Source organism: Oryzias latipes, chromosome 8 (genome assembly GCF_002234675.1).
Source record: "Oryzias latipes chromosome 8, ASM223467v1".
Classification (NCBI taxonomy): Eukaryota; Metazoa; Chordata; class Actinopteri; order Beloniformes; family Adrianichthyidae; genus Oryzias; species Oryzias latipes.
Window position 1 is genome coordinate 23,760,576 of NC_019866.2, and position 24,912 is coordinate 23,785,487.

At 40.3% G+C, this 24,912-nt stretch overlaps 1 protein-coding gene across 3 annotated transcripts in view; it reads right to left on the reverse strand.

Annotated features, from left to right (window-relative positions):
• The window catches only part of LOC101167294 (thyroid hormone receptor alpha), a 165,551-nt gene extending 146,451 nt beyond the window's left edge, over nucleotides 1-19,100 (reverse strand). For 2 of the 3 annotated variants that reach the window (XR_002873720.1, XM_023957804.1), the window contains exons 1-2: nucleotides 18,835-19,099; nucleotides 3,346-4,258 (exon numbers count right to left, since the gene is read on the reverse strand). The gene's annotated coding sequence lies outside the window, so the exon portion shown is untranslated. Of the gene's footprint in view, nucleotides 1-3,345; nucleotides 4,259-18,834 lie in introns of all 3 variants that reach the window. The other variant, XM_023957807.1, reaches the window with a different exon arrangement.
• Nucleotides 19,101-24,912: the final 5,812 nt, after the last annotated feature.

The window sequence follows — 24,912 nt, forward strand, 5'->3', positions numbered from 1 at the left end:
GCAGCAGCTGGGGGTTCAGGGTCCGCGGCAGGAGCTGGGGGCTCCTGCCGCAAAACCAGGGAACAGCACAATATGGACCAGCACAGGAGGAAGGGAATGAGAAGACTTAAATACATGCAGACAAACAAGACACAGGTGGAAACACTCAGGAAGGATGGGGACCAAAGTAAAACTCAAAACTACAACAAACCAGGAAACACTACAAAATAAAACAGGAAGTTATACTCAAAACATCACAGAACAAAAAACAACTGGAACACAAAAGCAGAAAAACCTAAAACCGTGACAGAAATGTGTTTTAGTATTTAAGAAGAACTGTAAAACACATTTCACAACCGTGAAACCGGGCTGAAACCGTGAAAGAAAAAAGATCGTCTTTTTCTGCCTTTTAATGAGAATTGTTCTCATTGAGCAAACCAGCTGCTAAGGGACCGTTAATATTGTTATTGTTTTATGTTGTGAGTTGTTTTTTTTGTGTTATGACGAATTATAGTATGTTATTTTGTGTTGTGTTACAGTAAGATAAAGATAAAGCAATCCAGTAATCCTCCAGTGAACATAGTCACACTGTTTCTTCAATCTTCTATTTTTGTATAACTTATTTGGATCCAATTTTATCTTCAGAGAGAGGGTTTGTATGTATTTATGTGAAGATTATAACAACCAGAACACAGCAGAACTTTACTATGGTCCAGTCTCGGGCAGGTGCTACATATTTGCGTCTCAGACTTTAAAAAGAGCGAATGGTCACAACCATTGACATAAGACAACTGGGACGTCACCCATAGAAAATGTCTTGCATCCCTTTCCAACCAAATGAAACCAATTCAGTCGCCATTTTTTTTGCGATACGGCCATCGGCATCTCGGAACCAGATATTGTCTGAGTCGGTCTGAGTCTCCATGGCATCCTATCTCACCAATCAGGAGTGAGCCGGTTAGAGGACCCCCACCCATTTCACTGAAAACGATAATCTGTCAATCAAATAGTTTGAATGTTCAACACAAGACCACACATTTTTGATGAGACATCTGATTGGGCAACTTATAATTAGAATAACTTGCAATAAAGACAAAATATAATATAATAAGGTGTTACGTCAAAAATGCTTCCTCTGACCAATGATTGAGTAAGAGCTGTTGTGTCTTTGGGATTTTGGCTTCTTGGAACCAGCGGGTACTTCCTGTTTGGAACGCCAGGGGGGAGGGGGTCACTTTGCCCATTTTCTCACATACAGTCAATTGTCACAACATGAAAGTCCAAAGTCACAGTGTTTTTTATACTCATACTCCTTATACCGAGGAAGCCAGCCAACATCTGCCACTTATTAAAACAATGCAAAAAATTAAAATTCTTTAAGGGATAAAGTCACATTTCCTTAAATCACATCTCACTGTCATGGATCCAATCATAGAATCGATCCTTTATCACAAGGCTGCAGTACAAAACTCCAAAATCCACAAAGTAGTTTTTCTAATTTTTACTTTTTAAACTCGATAAAAGACAAAACTAATTTTCCTAGGAACTTTTCATTAAGATGCAATGACTTGTTTTATGTCAGTAAATCTCGATTATCTTGTTGGGTCTATCTCTAATAAAACAAGTTTCATTTTAGTTTACATAATCTTTTGAAGCAGAAGTTTAATTTGTGAAAGTCTTGTTTAAAGAACAGATTTGCTTAATTTAGGGAAACTGGACTCATAACAGTACAAATGCATTTATAAACAGCAGGACAGTTTATTATGGTCTAGCTTTTATGCATAGTTGTGTAAATTTAGCTAAAACAGGACAAAACTCTTTTTTGATCAACTCATGCCTTCTATTTCCAATTACAAGATCAATAGACCTAAATATAAGCATTTATAGCTAAGTTCAAGGTATAATTTTGTCTTAAAAGGGTGGAACACAACTTTTTGTCTACATAGAAGAAAACCCAAATGTACTTCAAAACTATATGTATATACGGTCTGGTTTCAAAAAATCCCTTTTAATGTTTGTCAAAAATTCAACCATTCAGATTTTTTCTGAAACTTTTCTTTTAAAGTTCTTGAGCTCATAAAGCTGCTTAATTCCTTTGCAAACGGTGCTGAGCCAAATCAGTATTCGATACAAAACAAAAACTCTGTGTTTTTGATTCTTATTGAGCGTTAAACTGTAACTTGTGGATAAAAAAACAGTTGGACACTATTCAAACAAATTATTTAGAAATGCATTAAAAAGAATCCAATATAAAAAGGCTAAAATGTAAGAAATGTTCACTTCTTCATAGGACTGGGTTTAAAAAACTGAATGTTCCAATTGAAATAAAAATTGTTAACCAGTTAAATCAACCAATCAGATCCTCTTCAGAGTGCATTTTTACAGCAAAAAATAGCTTTCAGTTTTAATGAACTTATTTGAAGCTATTCCCAGCCCTAATTTAAAAATTATACATAAAATTGTTATTATTTGTTGTTTGACTTTTTTGTGAAAACTATTATTCAACAAAAATTCATCCCCAAAGTAAACTTTAGGTAGACACTTTTTTTCTAAATCTAAATCTAAATATTGGAATAATATAAAACAAAAACACACCAGCAGGCAAACCATCGGATGTTCAGTTATTAAGAGTGTAACAACAGCCATTCAAGTGTAAATTTTGAAACAAAACTATGCAATTTCAAAAATAAGGAATAAAAACAGCAGCAAGGCTCAAAATAAGTAGCACAAACCAAATTAACTTTCTTCCAATAGATCATCTTTTGTCTTCCATAGATCCATGATTGAATTTTCTCTCACAGCAGCAGCGTTTCTCAGAGGATCTCTGTTTTGCGGTTCAAACATGTCGAGGTCAGTAACACATTTAACCAGCATTAGTCTGACAAAAACAAAGGTCCCATTAATCGCTAAAATTGCTGAGTAACTAGAAGTTCATGATGTAGAATTTGGAAAGGAATTATTCTAAGCGTAACTTGTTCATTTCGCCTCAAAAGGTCAAAACTTTCAACACAGTTACATTCAAGAGGAGACCATTTCAAATATTGATCTTTCAATACATTCAACACTGGTTCAACCACCAACGTCTGATGAGTCTTTTCCAATGAAGCCGCCCATCTTATTGAAGGAAGTTTCATTTAATGACATTTGCTCCATTGTGCCTTTCATCTCCCCCTAATCTCTGTCTGAGCTCGCTGTCTTATTATTGCGAATAAAATGTCACTGAAATGTCACACTGATACGGTGAAATAAAGGAGTAAAAAAAGAGAAAACATAATCCTCTGTGCGTCATGTTCACAGTAGTTTGTCGCACGTGTACCGGTAAGAGGGAGAAATTATTATTTTTTCACAAAAGTACAGAAAACTCACCATTGCATTCTTCGTTGCTGACCCTTTGTCCTTCTCTGCCAATGGGAACCTTGTGTTGTGCTCTGTCAGAAAGTCCTTTTTTGCTTGCTTCAAGTTCTTTAGATCCTTGAGAGGCTTTAGTAGAGGTTTATGGTGTGAGAAGCAAAATCCTGCTACGGCTTAAATATCAAGGCTGGAGATAGATCCGCCGTTAGTGTGGAACCAATGAGTTCCTACCCAGTGATATTCCAAAGTGGCCTCCTCCAACGACTGCTGCTTTAGTTTTAGACAGTTTTATGCAAGTCTTGATCAGATGGAGAGCAACACCTGTTTGCAGCAGGGAAAGTCCAACTCTAAGTCAGAAAGAATGCTATAGCTTATAGATTGCCGTCGCTTGTCTGGATAAACGCTGGTAAAACGGAGGTGCAGAAAACTGAGGAGCTGCTTTCCTCCTTCCTGGAGACGCACCAGCCTCTGCTTAAGGCCATTGCGGATTAGTATTATTTATGAAGCACGCAAGTGAGAGCCGGCAGGTGGTTTGAGGTCCAAGGTTAGTGCTGGTCATCACTAAGAAGGGCTTGAAATGTAATGCTGGTTGCCACGGAAACAAGAGTGAAAGGTTGAGTGTGCTTTTGTTATGAATGCAAGATGTATTTGGGTGTTTGACTGAAGAGGTAGACATGAGGAGGAAATCCCTGAGGCAAAGACAGAAAAAACAAAAGCAGATAAGAAGCAAACTTCTTCCTGTTCTGTTTCTCTGGAAAGTGGTCAGCCAAAGTAAGGATTACACAAAGACTGATGGGAGATCTGCAGGATTCAAGCACAAATACGCCTTTCGTTTTTGGATTTCTTGCAGTAATCTGCAAGGGTCTGGGTGGATAACAGAGGATTCTTAGCTTTGTCTTTAATGGGTCGATTGCATCAAGCTCTCCACCTGTGGACAAAAGGACAAAGAAAAGATTACTAAGATAACTACAGGAAGAATGGTATCCAAGGGTCTTGTTTAAGTTGTTTAGGGACACCTTGTTCTGTCACAGAACAGGGAATAAAAAAGACCAGGTGTGGGCCCCCTGCGAATAAGAAACACACCTGGTTTGACTTGTTGAAAGCCAAGGTCCTATTGGCTGAAACTACAAAGGAGTTCTTTTTAAATTAAGGTATATAGCATGTGTTTTATCAAACACAGTACATGTATTTCTTTATTGTATTTTGGTCGGGTTAAAGACTGTTTTGTTCGGTCTGACACATTCTGATATGTAGGTGCTAATAATTTTGAACTCATTTAAGCACAGATCAGATTGCAGGGGAAAAAAACAAAGATCTACTGGCTGGATGTTCAGTTTCATAATGGGAGAGAGAAGCCTAAATGTCTTTTTCTTTGAGTGTGATCCAGGAAGACCACTTATAATGTTTTTTCCTGTTTTTCTCTCTGTAATTGGGCATATTAAACATTAGCTCATGAACTGGCAGTAAAAGGACCTCAAGGAAAAGAAAAGCTTTCAGACGTGGTGATTTTTCTCTCCTCTTTGTCAGATTTTTTGGCCTTGGATCACAGCTATCCTCATTTCATGAAGCTAAAACTCTAGTTTATGTCAACAGCCCTTGTTTTTCTGTTGTCCTCTGACATTAGGCAACAAATCGCCGTGTTGGTACAAGAATAAACAGATCTGGTTACAAACTAAATGAAGGAATGAACTGCCAATGCAGGTGGGGAAAGCTGTTCATTCTCTTCCTTTTGAAACTCGTCTATAAAGCATAATGTTGGTTCAAAATAACCTAAAAATTACATTATTTTCTGCACTAGAAGGCGCACTTGAAAGCCTTAATAATTTTCAAAAACGATAGTGCGCCTTATGAACTATATGGATTAATTCTGGTTGTCCTTAATGATGTCAAAGGGAGTTTGACAGGAACACTGCGTTTTGTCAAAATGTCAGTTTGTTTTCCAACGTTGGGTGTTATTGAGAATACCCTAACGTGGCTAACGTCTGGCGATGTTGGACTGTGTTGGACTAACTAGAAACAATCCTTTTCAGGAACAAATCCTACACTTTGCCATCCTTATTGGGATAGTTTGGTTATTCAAACTGTCTCTTTTGTTTTTCCTACAAACATTAAGGGAGCATAAAAGTTGTTGGATGTAGTTCCATAGACTAGAACTGTTTATTTTTGTCTTTTGTGATACAGAAACGAGTTACAGCCAAAGTTTTCCTTGATGTGAAGCTGCAGTGGCAGCCAGGGATCGTCAATAAAGTACACGAAAACACCCCAGACAAACAATAGCATTTCCTCAGTGACTCACCATAAATAATTTAAAAAATATCACAAAAACTCATTATTGCTAAAAAAAACTCCACAGAAATCCTTAATACCATTCCTGTTTCTCTGAGAGTGAACCGGCATGTTTGAGTAATGCAAGTTGTAGACGCGTCCTTATCGCCTTGCTTTAGGACTGCAACTGTTGTAGTTCGAAAGACATTCTAGCAAAATTTCACAGGCAAATTCTAGCAAAAAACAGAAAAAATAATAGCGGAATTCAGAAAGAAGGGCTACCAAAATTTGGGAAAAATGATAAAGAGATATTCATATAAAAATATTAAAGCAAAATACAGGACAAAATCTAGCAAAAAACAAAAAGAATGACAGCAAAATTCAGAAATTCAGAAAGAAAATTATAGCAAAAATCAGAATAAAGATTATAGCAAGCATCGGAAAAAGTAATGACAAAGTTGACCACACCCACAACGTGAGCGTCCAGCAGGTCACCCACTGACTTTGCTGCTTTGTGCCTGATATTTTTGGCGTCGGGAACAATTTTTATCCTAGTCATTATTTATTAATTTCCCAATGTTTTGCTCTGTAATGTTCGGGGTAAAAGTAAGTAGAAAGAACAAAACAGACTGGCGATATCGTGACAAGAACATAAACAAACATCATGTCTATGACACAGACACATTGTGGCTTTTCAATTTTTACTCGCAGCTCATCTTTCATGAGCAGATGAAGCTAGTGCCCAGCCTGTTTGAAGACCACCCTTTCTTTTTATTGAGTGCAATATGCCTCCAAAATAACGCCATCATTATCTGTTTTAAAACATTCTCTGACCGCCTGTCACATGCAGCATTTAGCAGCCATCGCTGTTTCTTCCCTTTCATGAGGCTCACCAGCCCCGATTCTCCTGTCCTGCTTATGTCGAGAAACTCCGGGGCAAAGTCTGCATTTTGCACGTTTCAGGTCAGGGTCTTTCATTAGCCACATTTGGTAGTTCTTGAAAAGCCACTTGTTAAAGTCCCCCTCCAATGAAAATCATGTTTTCTGACATACATGTGACATTTTTTTTATGAAAGAGAACAACTGTAATGAAAAAAATGATTTAATGTTTGCATGGATGAGCTGTTGTGATGTCACAACGGTCCAGGAGCAAAAAGCCATTTCCAAAAAGCATTTTCTGTCCAGATGAACCCACAGCATCCCAGGCCTGACGCTTCTGTGTCCTTCTGGATTTTGTCCATCTGAAGGCAGCGTTAGCGTTTTCATCTGCCTTTGTTGGAGTTTTTGTCAGCATCTATGACAGCAGGCTCAGAAATGGGAAGAGTCCTTCTGCTCTGGGGGACACCTTTACACCACAAAGCTGACACACCATCCCCACCACGCAGTCTTTGTGTGTCAGCTGCACCTGCTTGGCCTTTGCTCTTTTCACACCATCTTCCTGTTCCCTCCAAACGCACCAAATGTCTCAAATGTCTCTATCTGATCCATCCAAACATTTTCTAAACCTGCTTAATCCCTTACAGGGTCAGAAGATTGCTGGAGCCTATCCCAGCTACTGTTAGGGAAGGGCAGAGTACATCCTGGACAGGTCACGCAGATGCATACAACCACACACGCTCTCATTTACACCATTCTATAACAGAGTTTAAACTTCCCGGGCTCACATCGCTTGTGGATTCCGCTCCGGGCAAGGAACACCCGTAGCGTGACCCTTTCACTATCATGTTACGGTCAGCTCCAGATTCAAGCTTGAATGTAACTGTTCTCCATCTGCTGTTTATCAACCGAACCAGCGTCACGTCCGCCATGCGACACTGCGTCCAGCGTCTTCGTGTAATCTGTTGCTTTGGCACACACAGACCGACTGTTTGCTATTTCAACTGCAAAGCTTTTCCAGATACCGCCACATAATCCACCCCCCATTTGTCTTGCTCTGACATCTGTTGCCGTTTTTAGGAATAATGTGGCTGCTGCTGTGCCAACTTCCAATGCTCCACTCCGCTTCACGTTGATACGGTGTGGTGCCCTACCAAACCCCACAACGCCGATAGGCCTACGACATCACAAATCTGTCTTTTGTTTATAGCCTAAAGAACTACAATCGTGGACACTTTCCCCCTGAAACACATTTATCTTTTCCATTCGACTGCCTCGTTGACCCAGCAGCACCAACATGGCCTCTTTTCTATACCATTCGGTGAAAAACATTTAAGAAAATGAGATGGAGTTGTTGCATACAGGAAGATGTTCACTGAATGTTTTGCCCCTGATGCTGGCAGAGGCGGTTCTGGCTTGTTTAAAGCCCCTTTCCAGCCCCGCCCTCAATAACTCAAAGCCTGCATACATACGAGAACAAAATATATTATTTCTTTATCTTTATTAATCGTATAAGTAAAATATACTTGCATATATTGATATGTATATTTTTAAACTCACAATGACGATTTAGTGGGTAAGTTAGTTCACACTTAACACGCATCAGTTTGTGTTTAGTGGCTGGCTTCTGGTAAAAATTACCACATTTTTCAGGGTTTTTTCTTTGACATGAACTGAATACAATCCTGACACGGGGGGGGGGGGTTGTTTTTTCCCCGCTTGTGCACAGCATTGCGCCCCGGGCTACCGCCCACATTGCCCATAGGAAAAAACGCCAACGAATGCTGGGTTCTGAGGTTATTAAAATTCAGCTCAAACTATGCAGGGTGCAGTGTGCTGAGCAAAACTATGGAATGGAAACATTTTGGAAGCAGCTGAAGCTTTGGTGAGAGTTCTCTGTCCAAGATATTGACAACTATTCGGTTCCTAAAGTCCCAGCGTTCTCAGTGATCTTTTAATTAGGATTATTCTGTTGTTAGGCAAAATCCAAACACCTGTGTCATTTTCTAGGAGCAGCAGGAGTTTGTTAGAAACTTGCGGGCAGGGCTGTTGATGTGGAATTAGCTGACACACAGTTCCCACGTTCCTACTGTTAACATGCTCCTCCGCTAGCTTACAGCCCCTCAAAACCCCAGGTGGATGCATCACAATGGAGTGGAGCAGGGAGCTTATGGCCCCTCTGATTGTAGATTTTACGCAACCGCTATGATCTTCACCGGTCTGATATGTTTGCTCAAAATTTTGCACGTAATTTCGAACACAAATCTTGGACATTCTTTATTACAGTTTATATTTGCACACTGTATATGTTGTACATACTGATTTATTTAATATTATATTTTGTTATTTTGTTACTCTGGACAATTGGACAATGACAATAAAAGAAAATCTAAACTGATCTAATCTTTATTAAACGCATTTTTCGTCTTCTCCTGAATCACAACGTTTTGAATAAAGAAATACTCAGAAATGCAATTTTAAGCTTTTCTTTATGTACTGTACGTCCTACATCATGAGAAAAATTCTACAAGAACATGTCAAAAACACAAAAAAACACAATTTTATCTGACTGTCATAAAGTTTTTCTGTTGGTTTTGTGCTCCAAAGTCTCTGACAGTCATTAGTTAAAACAGGCACTTTTTCACCATCGATAAATGTCGGAAGAAATTAGGCAATGCAACTTTGCAAACACTCAATCATTTCACTTTTGCACCATTTCCCTGCTTTTTAGCAAAGCCAGGTTTTATTTGCTACCTTTCCAAAGCAACTGAGCGAACCCGTCTGCTCCTTCCTAAAACATAAGACCTTCTCAGCGGAAACTTCTCCCTTTACCTTTGACATCCACCACTCCTGTGACACCTTGTTCTACGTTTGTGTTGCCTTAAAAGGCGATTATATAGTTGTTGGGGGAGATAAGGTAATTGATATCACTGGTGTGAAAAACGGTGCCAACCAGCTCACCATCACCTGGCTGCCCTGCATTTCCACACTAGTATGCAAAATCCTGCAAAGCTGCAAATCCTTCTCCACCCACAAAAGGTACACAAACTAAAGTATCCGCATCACAGTCAGTACGAAAACTATTAAAGCACAAAAAGAACTTTTAAATTGTGTCAAACATATTTACTCCTCCTATTTCATGCTTTTCACCTCTGTGTAACTCAAATCTTTTAAAAGTAGTTCAGGGTAGTTTCCCTAGTGCAGGGGTCACTGACCTTTTATCATCACCTTTTATATCAGAACAAAAGCAATTAATAAGGTTTTTAGTGCAAACAGCGCTGATGCTTATACTGAGTCAATGCAAAACTTCACTTCCAGCGAATCACATCCCTGAATGTTTAAGGACAGATTATCACTTATATTATATCATATATATTATCACCACAATACTGAAAATTCCTGCTGTACCGCATCAGATTTAATAACACATGTTTCTTTTACATTCAATTTAAATTACTGATCAACTAAAATTACCAATAAAATCAAAACAGTCTGAATTTAAGGTTTATAAACTGTCACTACAGGCTAGTGTGATGCTCATCAGACTCTTCATGAGTCCTCGCTCTCAGCGGGATTTGTGGAGCCAAAGGACGATGAGATCTTAGCAGCTCAGACGGAGAAAACCTCACGAGACCCCAAAAGTCCCCGTGGTTGACCCTTCCTCACAATTCCGTGTTATTTTGAGCTTCATTCATTTCCGTCTCCACACTGTTGGGCAAAGACCACCTTCTGAAAAGTTGACAGCCACAACCTCTGAGTCACACAGCATGAATGGGTGCCTCATAAAACAGCTCTTTCATTTCAAGCACCTCATGAAAACATCTGCCAAATTCAGCTCTTTCATCCTCCAGAGGGACACTGAATCAGAATCAAAGTCTCCATCTTTAGGAGAAGCAGGATTTTTCCATTTCTCAGCTAGGAAAAAGTTCAAAAGCACAGAGAGCACTGATCACATGATCACATTACTTAGGGGACAATACGATTCTCACCTTTGGTTGTTATATGTTTGTCTTTTCACTGGATGTATGAAAATAAAATGATTATGTGTTAAATCAGCTTCATTCATGCCTTTATTTAGAACAGGAGATCAGAATCAACTAAACATAAAAACACAAAGATTTTCAAAGAAAGAAATAGTATTTATCGCCTTAAACAATGTCACGCTAAAGTTTTTCTGTCAACTTCCTGGCTAACTTCAGCAGTGAACAAAACATAAACATCACTGCTGTTTTGGGTCATTTAACAATGAAACCAAAAAATGTTCTTCACAGTTTTTCAATTCTCAAAGTTTAAAGTTCCAGTAGATGTTTTACAAAATAGAGTCCTTTAAAGTCGCACTCCAATCATCTTTGGGGCAATTAGAAACATTCCCAGATTTTATCTAAATAACTTCTATCTTGCAATATTAGCCGGTCTCAAATGGACGTCAGTCTGTTATAAACGCTGGGTCTAACGTGTTTGTTACATTAGATGCCAGTCACTAAAGTAACACAAAAAAGACAGCGACAGAGTTGCTGTATTAACCTTGTGAGCTAGTGTAGCGATGGCCAAGAAACGCTCATTCGATTTAGAGTTTACATTTTGTGAGGAATCTGCACAACATTTTGCGGATGATGATTGCAAATGGATGATACTGAGAAGACGGCCACAGAAAAAGGAGCAACAAGCAAACAATTGCCAGGTGGAGATGCAAAGAATTAGATGAACTGGCTTGAACGTGGATTACTGAGCAGACGGAAAGGTGCCTCCAGGTGTCTCCAGGAAATAGATTCGCATGAAAGCAAAGAGGATTTCTCATGCAGAGATTGATGATGCTTTAAAGCGAAAAGAAATGAACGTAATACAATGTTCTCATCATTTCAATAAATCCTGAAATGTCCAGCTGGTGTTTTTGTCTGCATTTTTTGATTGAATTTCACCACAAAATGAACCCATTAGCCATCAGCATTCTGTCTGTGATAGAATCATCACCGGTTGATTTGGGCCTACTTTTAGAAGATATATGGTATACACTTTTCAGCCAAAATCAGTTTAAACTCTCCCCAACTTAACATGAGTGGTGGAACAAAAATGGCATCAATATTGTAGCCGTCCATCCGTACAGTTTAGATCCAGATTCCAGCTCAGACCAGGAAAACAAAGACGTTCATGGATCTATTTGTCTGCAGATAGATGATCAGAATGGAGCAGACCAAGGAATATGTGGCCCAGAGTATTTTTCTACGTCATAAATGTGAAATACTCAGAAATGTAATTTTGAGCTTAACTTTCTTTATAAATGTCCTCCATCATAAAAAAAAGGCCACAAGTACATGTTAAAAACACACAAAAAAACGGAGTGGGTCTTTAATCCACCGTGAAAACAGGGTTTTCATCAGACATGTTTCATGAAGTGACTTTTTCATCTTTAGTGGAAATACCAAACAAGCTTTCACACCTTAGATGAACGTTTTACCAACACATTTCCCTACAGATCCTCTACCATGCTGCCAGACAGTCACATGACCACCAGATTTTGATGACAAGATTTACAAAATATTCTTAACATTATCTTAAAATAGTTTTCAAATTGTTGACCATTTGTTAACAACATAATAAGTTTCCAGAACTTATTTCACTAAAGTCTCTTTTTTTTCATCTATGAAAGACACTTTATTTGCAGATTTCTTTACTTCCAGTGACAGTAGTGCCTACAGTTTGCTTAGTTCATATACTGAAAATGCAACATTATTCAGCTTTTTTAAAAACATTTATGCATGTGCAAAGAAAAATATACATATATATAATGTAATAATTATATTTATGCAAAAACATAGCAAAAAAACTCTTATACATTTTCATCTCACTAAATTGAAAAAAAAAAACGTGGACACCTTTGGACTAAAAGAATAGAAAGTAGAGAGGCAGTATCTGAAAATTAGCATTTAAATTCCACTGTTGGGTCACAGAACAGACACAAAAAGAGGATGGTAAGATAATAAAAGTGAACAAAAGACAAAGAAGAGAAATGCTTGAGGAGCAAATATCGCTACAATATAATACAACTGTAGCGTGTTGCCACTGAAACCCCGGCGGAAAGGTCATCGACACAAAGCCTCCATGTTCTCAACTCCACATGACGGTCCTTTGACTTATACAATATCTGATCTAACCTTCAACTGCGGCGAGATGCATCAGACATAGAATCCAGCGTAAACTTTCAGCCAAATGATCAGTTGGGGATCCAGAAAAGCAACTGACTGACAGATCATTTTCATTCAAATTACTTCAATGATAGGATTATAAATGTGTATAACTTTTAGATCATATAAAGCTTTATCTTTTTCCGATTTCAGAAAAAGAATATATAACATACACATGCCAGACAGATGTTAAATGTAAGCTGTAAAAAAGTAAATGTAAGTAAAAAGGTAACAAAAACATTTAAAAAACTTAATGACTTGATCTCTCAACATAAAAGACAAATATTACTAAGTGAAAAATCAGTAAAAATATGATTTAGAATATGAATAAACATTTGTCAATAGAAAAAGAGAAGCACCAAAGCAAAAGTAGTAGAAGTACTGCTTGGCTTAGTGGAATATCCTGATTATCAGTAGTGAAACAAATCCGTTGTACTGTTGTCCTGCGTAATCTCTTAACCTCTGTCTGTTTTCCTCAGTGAGCCAAATACATCTTATGGGCTTTAGTCTGTGGACTACAAAATGTCCAGTGAAACCCAACAAAACCTGAAGATCCTGTGAGGTGACTTTTTCCCTAAAGACAAGCGGGTGCCCACTATACAGCAAAGAAACAGACATTTCTTGGCCAAATAACAAAAATATCTCATAGTATGACAAAGCTTTTGTACACACTCCAACAGCAAACATTTAGGAGTCATTTCATCACAGTCGGTTCATAAATTAATACGTTTTTTAATACCTGTGTCCCTGGATTTTACTGAATGAAATCCAGGGACACAGTGCTGCATCAGGATATATGAGCTCTGCATCGCCCAATTAAAATCAACCATTGAGATGGACAGATAGCAGCCAACAAGTGTTAGACTCAGGAGGTCAACAGTGGACACCCAAATCTGTCAGGCAGCAAAGGACTGAAGCTTGAGTTTATTAACGCCTGTACGCTCTGCCTTAGTCACAACTGGCCTTACGGGTGGACACGGGCTGTCTGCGGAAGAAAAATGGGCAAGCCTGTACAAGGAATGCAGATCCCCAGGAAATTGTACCTCTTGGTGTGCCGTAGAGAGAAAATGTTCATGCATATTTGTTCTACGGGTGTGCTGCGAGCAACTGGTCGTAGTGAACACTTAACACAACACTTAGGAAAAGGTAAGGATAAAGTAGGTGAAACACAGGCGCAGCATTTTTTCAGTGTAGTGGTGTTCAAATGATAAGGTAGCGCCCTCTGCGGGTCCCTAGTGACGGAGGAAATTAGATCATCAGAATGTAGTCAGTAGGGGCCAGCACTGCACCTCAATGATTACAAGAGTGGGGCGCAAGGGAACCGTACGACAGCATCACCTCTATGTCATGAGCGCCTATGACTTACATTAGCCTTATAAATACTTCACGATACACTTACCACACGCACAACAACGGTACATTCATGTTTATAACCTCCCTTGAGGTGTAAGCCCCAAGGGAAATGCTGGACACACCTGCGCTCTCTTTAAAATGTGGCTGCACTTCTCTACGACCGTCCACGGACCCAGGCAAGCCAAACACGCACAGTACCTGCAATGGGTCAACCCCCGTATGGGTGCATGTGACTAAAGCATGACATTAAGCCTTTCTTCGTCCTCTTTCGGCTTTTCCCATCAGGGGTCGCCACAGCGAAACAACCTCTCTTTCGAAGAAGAGTCGCATGGTTAACTTGGCAATGTTTTACGCCGGATGCCCTTCCTGACGCAACCCTCTCAATTTCATCCGGGCTTGGGACCGGCACAGAAGCAGAGAAGGGATTCGAACCCGGATTCGAACCCTGGTTTCACGGACGGAAGGCGCCACAAACCAGCACGAGCTAAACTGGCTCCCATGACATTAAGCCTTTGACTCTCTAATATAAATGGACGGATCGCGTGTGAGTCTGCATTTCTATCGCAACCACTCTCTCCACTCAGGAGTTAGCAGGTTAGAAGACCACATCCCTTCCACTGAAAGCAGGATCGTGAGAATCTGTCAATCAAACGCAAGGCCACCTACTTTTAATGAGGCATCTGATTGGTCAGTTTATAACTTGAACAACTTGCGCTACAGCAAAAATATCTTGAACAAAAGAGGATTGCTAAAGAACATGTTAAATTAAATGTATCAGATCAAAAATGGTCTTCTGAATGACTGAGTAACAGCTGTTTATTTCTCAATAGAAGTCTATGGGATTTTGGCTTTTTGGAACCAACGGGTACTTTCTATTTGGGACGCAAGGGGGGAGGGGTTGTTGAGTCCAGTTCTCATTTACTGTCAATGCACTAAGCTCATTCTTATGCAACCGTTTTACATTTTTCAAAAAGGATTAATGATTTAGTGACAAGAATGTGCCAACATTTCCTAAACTTAACTTCAGTTGCAGATATAACATAAGAGTCCATGCACAACTGCACGACTCACGAGCACCTCCGGCAACGGGAAAAACTGCTGCCTTTGCACAGCCGTGTTGATGTAACACACGCAGACACACGGGGAAGGGCTTTTTATCCTCTAACCCGCCGGCGCGTCCACCTTTTTCCCCCTGGTTTAAACCAGGATGCTGACTTTGAAGTAAACTGGAGGGGGTGGGACCTTAAAAGACGTCACTTGTGGTTTCTACCACAGATTTAGTGTTTACACACAAACAAGGCCTCTCTTCTCCTTTACTCCTACCTTCATTCCAGTAACATTTATATTCTTTAACAAACACTAAATTATTCAATAGCTTTTACAAGAATCATTTTTCCCGGCTGCAGCAGTGCCGCTCAAATTCTGTTTGTTCAAGCCGTCTTCATCGGTTCCTTTGCTTTTGTTCCCTGCAGAACTCTCAGGTTCTACTGCACACAAACGTGTCTGGAAGCAGACATGGCCACATGACCAAACTGCTTTGTTTTAGTTTGAAATACACACATGCAAACACAACCACCTCTCACCTACTGGCCACTCACCTACTGGCCTAGTTTCAGCTACTATGATTTATTGGATGGCAGAAAGGAAAAATCACGTATTATTTTATACTAAATGATCCTGAAGGCAACACCGTTGACCTTTTGACTAAAGTACAATAACACATGAAGAAAAAGCCTGCTGAGGTATAAAACATTTACATTCTAAGAATGTGTCTCTATGAGTTAGCAGATTCTTATCATTAGGCAAGGAACTATTCGCCACAAGTTTTTTTTCAAAGATAATAACATTTGTGAGACAAAAAAACAAAACTGGAAATTTCTGGTAAATGAATCTGACTAGAACACCTGAATACAAATGTTTAAACATGTCGAAACATTGAAGTTGGACTGCAAGAAATGTGTTTGTGCACATCACATGTGTGCTGAAACACGGCCAAAAATGCAAACCCGAAACAGAAAATAACGTAGCTGTTGGGGGGGGGGGGACAACAGAGGACAGAAAACTCATTTACATGAACCCGCTCTGCTGTCCAAACACAGAGTACTCTGAGATGAACGGCTCTTGACCGTCCGCTCATGCTCAGCCTGAAACGTTTTACCAACCGACCCACTTCAGTGTTCCCCAGTTTAGTTTAGTTATCGAATTCTATGACTTTATGTTCTTTGTGATTCATGTTTATTACACAGCTACCAGTTTGAAGCCCATTGAGACGACTATTGTTGTAATATTGGCTGTATAAAGAAAACTGAGTTGAATTGAAGCGCTCCACTTGACCCAAACTAATGGAGGAGATCAGTGTTGGCAGAAAGTCTTCCACATCCAGTATTGGAACCAATGTGAAGCTCCTGAACTTTCTGATCACAAATCAATCATTGTGATTCCATAGTCCAGTGGTCTGAAACCTGAAGCTCTGGAGCCACACATGGCTCTTAACCCTTGTGCTATCCTAGGCACTTTAACATTGGGAGTTGGGTCATCTAGACCCACTAGACAGTGCTCTGAACCTTTTTTCTTCAATGATTTGTGATCTTCACTGGTGTCCATGGATTACATGAAATCTTTCCACCTTTATCCACCTTTGTCATGGTAGGGAGAACACGTCAATGTAAGGGGGGGGGGGTCATCTAAGATAGCACAGGGGTTAAAGCCCTCCATTGTGGCTCTCTGGTAGAAGAACCGTACGTATCACTCCATGAGGCTCCTGACTATGGTAGCTATAATGCTCCAAGAATTCATCAATCTTTTGCAGTTTACCAACGTTGAACACTTTTTAAGCTCCATGTTCCCCAAAAAAATCAATCTACGGTCGGTAGGCACAATCAGAGAAGGTCTTCAATTTTAAGGTGGATTGTAAATCAGATTGTCTGTTTTTGAACAGATTTGAGGATTTTGAAGATCCAATCTGATAGAATTGCGTTTTTAACATTTTTTAGCATTTTTCTGATAATGGGGGGCACACAGATAAAGAAATTTAGGGTTATAATTAGGTTTCTGAGTATTTATTTATTCAAATCATTGGGAATCAGGAGCAGCCAAAAAATGCCCCTTCAAAAAAGCTTATAGTTGTTCCATATAAACGACAATCGGCGGGTCACAGTCTCCCTGCTCTGCTCCATTCTGATGCATCCACTGTCAGACAAACAGATCCATGAATGTCCTTTTTTTCCCTCGTCTGAGCTGGATCAAAACCGTACGGCTGGATAGCTCTGATGTTGATTGCTAGGTTGGGGTTTTGAGGGGCTGTAAGCTGAGAGAGAGTGTAAACAAAGGGATGATGGGAAGTGTTGGCAGGCTTACTCCATGCCAACGGTCCCACCCCCAATTCAGAGGTGAATTTCTGATGAACTCCTGCATAAACTGTGTCGTAGAAAACGACAGTTTTGGCTAAAAACAGCAGAGTCAGAATTAAAAGACCACCTTCAGAGGATCAGAGATGGACAAAAAAAATCAGCGCATCACTTAATACGCGCTGATTTTATTTTATTTTGTTAGATTTACTGGGATGCACCACAAGCCATAAAATAAACTGGCTTTATTTTTTATCATTAATGCTGACATTAGACTTTTTACTACAACATCTGCTGCTTTGAGATGATCCTATAAGTAAAAGAAGTTTATTCTTATAGACTGTAAGTCCATTTGCCACAATAAACACAAAACAAATCAAAGACTTAAGAATCAAATTAAAAATAAAAGCGTTCATGATACTACAAGTATAAAAACGATGACATAAAGTATCATAAAGACTAAAACTACAGCAGACTAAAAAATGTAAACGTTTAAAAAGGCGACCGTACCAAAACCTCCAAAAGGGGACTGGTATCTAAAAGTGCTGTACTTTACATCGGTGAGAGTTAAAATGATTTTGTTATTTCAAGACAATAAATAAAACCATAAATAAAATGTCTCAATAAAGCAAAGAGAGTATTAACTCCTGCACCAACAAACGATCTGCTTGTGCTGCACCACCGTGGCTGTTTGAATCAAATCTTAAGGCATCATTATGGGCTACCTGCAGCTTCCTCAAGCTGGATGGCCTGTAGTTGGTCCACAGGTGGGCAGGATCCACCGCTGTGCAGTAAGTTTTGAATCGAAGAATTTTAAGATTGTCAGAACATGAATAAAACCTGCGTGCAAGCAGGCATGGGCATTTCTTTATATAAACCGCTGTCTGTGGATTTCATCATCATCATCCGCAAGTTTATCATTGATGACATGTCCAAGATATTTCACTTTGTGCCAGATATCCTGTGACACAGGGTGTCTTTTATTTTGAAAGAAAGTCCTGTGAACCTCTGGCAAATAGGGTATTTCATATTTTTGAAAACAGGCTATTTTGTATTTATAATTTATTTTATGTTGAAAAACAATCATTATTTTATATTTATGATAGAGGTAACAAAAACATTAATACAAATATTTTCTAGAGGGTTATGTGAGACTTTGTGGCTCCTATGAGACACGGAGCTGAAGGTTGCAGAGCTCTGGTGTGGACTGTAACCCAGCTGTGAACGGAAATGACCGTTAGGATCAGGACGGAACTGGGTCTGCAGGAGTCTGCAGATGCTCCCGGAACCTCCTGGCTTTTGCATTCCTCCATACTTGCTGGGACAGATGAGCTGATGCCAAGCCTCCACTCCTGGTGCGCGTCTCCTCTGGAACATCTGAGCGCAAGTTTGTGTCCATGATCTGACGCATGGAAGAAGCCCGGAGGCGTGCACGCGCTGGGGTGACGCCGCGCAGAACCTGTCAGGAGGAAAACACTCACCGGGAGTACCGTGAAAGCGCCTCCCGCGTCAAGAAGGACGTCGGTGGGGCTGACAGCCGCAGCCGGAACGCTGCCTGAACACGGCGGTGGAATTCTAGAAATGTGTCCGGTCAGCACCGACAGACCGTGGAACGCTTCTCCCCGGACTCGGCGTTCTGCCGGGCCGCTGTCATGCGCCGAAACGCGGTAGAGATCCGTGCAGCGGGGCAGCAGGAGTCACGGTCACGGTGCTCCCGCGGTCCTCCTCCCTCCATGCCCGCGCAGCTCGGGTGAAAGCAGGTCAGCGGGAGAGGATGTTCCCGCAGCCGGAGCAGCAGCGCCCCCTGCTGGCGGTTCGCCGGCTGAGTTGCGAACAGCCTGTTTATCCGTCTGGCTTCATTGTTTCTTGTGTACCTCTTTAGGCGGCTGCTCAAGGCTAAGAGCCTTTGTTTGGCAGTGTCAAGTGCTTAAGGTATGGTCTTCCGGCTGTATCTCTTAGGTACTTTCTTTCTCATTGTACCTCTTTGAGCCTCTGTCAGCTTACTCACATCCCTCCGAGTATTGTTTTCTCCCATGGTTGCTCTTATATTCAAGCATCTGAAGGATCACTGCTGCTGAAGTGTAAACCAGTTTATTGGTTTCTGTGATTGTTGTGGTAGGAATTCCCATCAATGCTTCATTCACAGTTTCCAGAAGACTTTCAGGCGGTACATCACTTAACCGTTGTAGCTGGTGTCGGGGTTGCCTGGTGTTCATTCTAGACATGATCTGGTCTTTAAGGGTCAGTTGCTGCCTCGCTCAGCGTATCTGTGGTTGTTGGGGCTGTGTACCCAATCTCAGGGTGGGAGTGTGGTACAGCCTCCTCTCTGACCTGCTGTTCTGGCTCCCCCGTGGTGTTATTTTACAATTGGACTGTACCGCTTCAATCTCAAGTTGTGATAGGAGTTGCCATTTGTGGATATTAGAAGATTGGGCTACCAGTTGTTTGGCAGTTAGCCTCCATTCATTCAACATTCTCTGCATGTAACCCCTCTGGGTGGGATTACTTGAGTACTAACATTCTGACAGAATCTTGTTCTCACATCTAGTCCATTTCTGTCTTGTGTGGTCAGTGCTTTTGTGTGGAAGGACGGAGCTGGAAGAAGCCAGGATTAGGAGAAGGCTAACACGCGCTAACAACAACATTTAGCCTTTGATGAACACAAAGTCCATGCAGGAAATGCTGCAATCTGCATCTTGGCTACACGTAAATATGTGGGAATAACATCAGACTTTATTTAGTCGGGACACGACTGGAAACACAAATCCACGTGATTGTTTGAACGGTTTCTAAGGACTGAGCGAAATTTCTGCTTTGAAAAGCTCACACACCGCCCAAAAGCTGGTGTGTGAGCTTGTGGCCCGAGCTCTGCTCGGACACACAGTTCTCCTGAGTCTGGCAGCCGCAAATCCAGTGCGGCGGGTCGGAAATCTCCCCCCCGGAGCGCACACGTAACAAAGCACCACCGCCCTGTCTGCAAACACAAAGCTATAAGTCCGGCTGCTCTGCTCACAGACACGGTTCACTAGCGCCGGTCGGTCCTGTTTGAGCTCCAAAGCTTTTTCTGAAGCGCCGCCCCGCCTATGTGTGAAATTTTGATCCGAATGAGTCTGATCGGGGCAGACTATTCCGAACGGCGTGTTTACATGACACATTTTTCTTCCGATCAGGCATTCTTTCCGATTACTTTTGTCCATGTAAACGCAGCTATTGACTCAGACAGCATCAATCAGTGGAAGTCAGTGGAAATCAAAAAGCCTGCAGCAGGTTCCAAACCCTTTGAAGGACTGGCCAAGTCAACCCAGCAGGTTTAAGCTCTGCCTCCACTGGAGTCTCCAGCACAGAAGGGAACATGCACACAGCCCCGAAGGAGAGGGGGACTGAGGGATAGGGAAGAGATTTTAGCCTATCTACTCTACAGCTATGCTGTGTTTACCCAAAATCCTGTGTCGTGTTCTAGTACACAGTTTCTGCAGAGCAGCTGTAGTTTATCTGAAATTTAACTCTGGGTGGGACTAAAAGCATGGAAGTAAGCCTAATTCTTCCCATCATCCTTTTGTTTACACTCTCTCAGCTAGTTTACAGTCCCTCACAAGCTAACATTAGTGGTGCAACAAAAAATATGAGCAATATCGTAGCTATCCAGCCGTCCAGTTCTGATCAAGATTCCAGCCCAGACGAGGAAAACAAAGACGTTCATGGATCTGTTGGTCTGCAGGTGGATCCATCAGAATGGAGCAGAGCAGGGAACTTGTAGCCCACTCAGCGTATTCTCTGTGTCACAAATAAGATCATATTAAAACAGCATTTTTTTTTTTTTTTTTGTCTGCTCTGATTCACAACAATCTGAATAAAGAAATATGCAGACATACAATTTTTACCTCAATTTTCTTTATATATGTCCTCCATCATCAGAAAAACAACAAGGTAAAAACAGCAAAAACACAAATTTTACTGGAGTGGGTCTTTAAGTACAGTATTGTAATTTTGAATTTTAAATGAACATTACCCAGGAATGTTAAAGTCTCGTACGTAATTTAGCCAACCTGTGGGGTCCAGGTAGAATATGGTTGCCCCCCTCGCTCATGCCTCTTTCTATCCGGTGTAGGTGCAATATCCGTTCGGCCTACAACAACCGTTCGGGGTCCTTTGACTAGTGCTGACTTCACATAATGTGATTGGCTGTCCGTTGGTCCGATTACGTGTCAGATAGTGATTGGTCTGGACAAATTATGATACTACCATAGAAGAAGATATTATGAAGTCCATTGTAAACAAACAGAGCTCCAACATAGAGCAAGATCATATTCTAAATGTGCTTTTAAAACTGTTACGATTATTATTAAGTCCATTTGCAGCCGAACGGACTACGGTCCGAGCCCTTCTCCGGACCGAACACTATAACAAAGCAACTTACCCACCTGTGAACACAAAGCTACGAGACTCCAGCTGCTCTGATCAGAGACACGGTTCACTTGTGTGGAACAGCAGATCTTTTTACAAAGTGGGTTGTGGCAAAATCTCTCTATAAACATCACAAAGAATAATGTCAGACACAACTTATGAGGGAAAAGAACTTTAGGTTATAAAAGGAAACGTAAAATCAAAGAATATAGAGCCCGAACAGATCTCAACGCTTCATAGTTTGTCCAAGTGGGGCTACCGTAGTGTGACTCGAAGGACCCTGAAAAGGGGGGTATTCCAGGAAGCATGTTTAAACTAGCCTGACTTTAAGCCTGAACTCTGGCTGAAATCCGCCTGAACTTGCTTACTCTGGGTATGTCGGTTCCAAAAGACCGGATATGAGTCAGCGTAATTACGCTCGACGTGGTAACCCTGGGTTAATGCACGTGCACGGCAAGTACATAAAGACATTCTCAATGGATCGCCGGTTTCCGGAGTCACCATGGAAACGCGTGGAGAAAAAAAGAGAGTGCTATACTTCAGTGAGACGGAGTCGGAAATTTTAATGACGGCGTATGAAGATTATACGTCCATCAAAAAAGTAATACGGCTGCATCATCAAAAGAAAGAGTTTCTGCTTGTAGTAGAAGAACAGACAAAGTAAACGCAAGAGTTTCTGATCTTGTTTCCTTTTTCCTTGTGACGCATATATATATATAACTTATCCAATTTTGCCACCTTAAATGAATTACTTCAATTGGTAACAAGTAATTGAGATAAATTTATTCAACCTAATTTCTTACATCTATAAAACTCAGTAATTGTTTATACAACTCAAATTTACATATTTATTTAATTAAATGTCATATTACTCCAATTCAAGTAATTTTCTTTCCATCTTAATGAATTACAATTTTTGAACTTGTGTCTAAATTTGAGCCGGCAGATAAAGGATGTCTCAATATGCAATCACGTGTATTCATTCACCTAAGACTTTTCCAACCTTGTTATTACACTAAAAGACTATAGGGGTGCTGTATAAACTCATCATCCTCTCCTTCCCTCCCTCTCACTCATGGTGCAAAAGCTTAAGCAAAGTAGGACAAAATAACTCAGCAAAACATGGCAAAACACAGTAAAACAGCCAAACAACTAAACACATTTGGTCAAAAACCCACACTTAAACCCAAATCCGTCCTGACAGGCAAAGGGAATGGTATCCTACAATCCCTTGCGGTGCTGCTCTAACAGAACCACCAAAGTTACACCTACTTAATTGAATTCATTTGAATGAAAGTAAAATAACTGTCTAACTACGTGTTATTTTTAAGACTACTTAACTAAAAACCATTGATTTATCTTAACTAAAGCAAATAATTAAGTTAGATTAATGTAAAAAGTTTATCTTTCCAACATCCATTCGTGGTCTTATCACCCTCTCACGGTGGAAAAAGTACTGAGCTTCTTCGTCCATTAAATCATCTTCAAATGGACATGCCATGCTGCTTCACCTCTCTGAAAACAAACTAACCTTCAACTAAACCTGCTCCAGACCAGGTTATGTTCAGAGCATGAGTTGCAATGGGAACTAAGCATACCCTGAAACATACCTCTGTTTTGGGAACCAAAAGCGGTGGTTGTACACTTCTTTAGCCTCAAACTTACCGTGGTAATTAGCATAACCTGCTTTCTGGAATACCCCCCGGTAGTTGAAGGCTGAACGGTTATTGGACTTATACCGGCCTTGGTTGAAGTAAACATTTGGATTTGAAGTGGAGCCACGTGGGTTTTGTTCAGTCATAAATCAACTGTAATGTTTTTTTGTTTGTTTTCCTTCATGTTATTTATTGTTGAGTGTATCTAAATGTTGGTAAGACAGAGTGAATAGCTTGACAGGAAAAAAAAAAAACACCAAAGACCCCAGCTGGTTCTTCGCATTAACACAAGTTACATTTGTTTTAGTATGATATTTATGTGTAAATGTAATATTCATAGAAATAAATGGAAAAACAGTGTTACAGATTCAAATAACAGCTTTTTTTCATGGTTTTTCCAAAGCAAAGGAGGTTTTTAAATATTCATGAGGAATGCTGGGGGGTATTCCAGGAAGCATGTTTAAACTAGCCTGACTTTAAGCCTGAACTCTGGCTGAAATCCGCCTGAACTTGCTTACTCTGGGTATGTCGGTTCCAAAAGACCGGATATGAGTCAGCGTAATTACGCTCGACGTGGTAACCCTGGGTTAATGCACGTGCACGGCAAGTACATAAAGACATTCTCAATGGATCGCCGGTTTCCGGAGTCACCATGGAAACGCGTGGAGAAAAAAAGAGAGTGCTATACTTCAGTGAGACGGAGTCGGAATTTTTAATGACGGCGTATGAAGATTATACGTCCATCAAAAAAGTAATACGGCTGCATCATCAAAAGAAAGAGTTTCTGCTTGTAGTAGAAGAACAGACAAAGTAAACGCAAGAGTTTCTGATCTTGTTTCCATTTTCCTTGTGACGCATATATATATATAACTTATCCAATTTTGCCACCTTAAATGAATTACTTCAATTGGTAACAAGTAATTGAGATAAATTTATTCAACCTAATTTCTTACATCTATAAAACTCAGTAATTGTTTATACAACTCAAATTTACATATTTATTTAATTAAATGTCATATTACTCCAATTCAAGTAATTTTCTTTCCATCTTAATGAATTACAATTTTTGAACTTGTGTCTAAATTTGAGCCGGCAGATAAAGGATGTCTCAATATGCAATCACGTGTATTCATTCACCTAAGACTTTTCCAACCTTGTTATTACACTAAAAGACTATAGGGGTGCTGTATAAACTCATCATCCTCTCCTTCCCTCCCTCTCACTCATGGTGCAAAAGCTTAAGCAAAGTAGGACAAAATAACTCAGCAAAACATGGCAAAACACAGTAAAACAGCCAAACAACTAAACACATTTGGTCAAAAACCCACACTTAAACCCAAATCCGTCCTGACAGGCAAAGGGAATGGTATCCTACAATCCCTTGCGGTGCTGCTCTAACAGAACCACCAAAGTTACACCTACTTAATTGAATTCATTTGAATGAAAGTAAAATAACTGTCTAACTACGTGTTATTTTTAAGACTACTTAACTAAAAACCA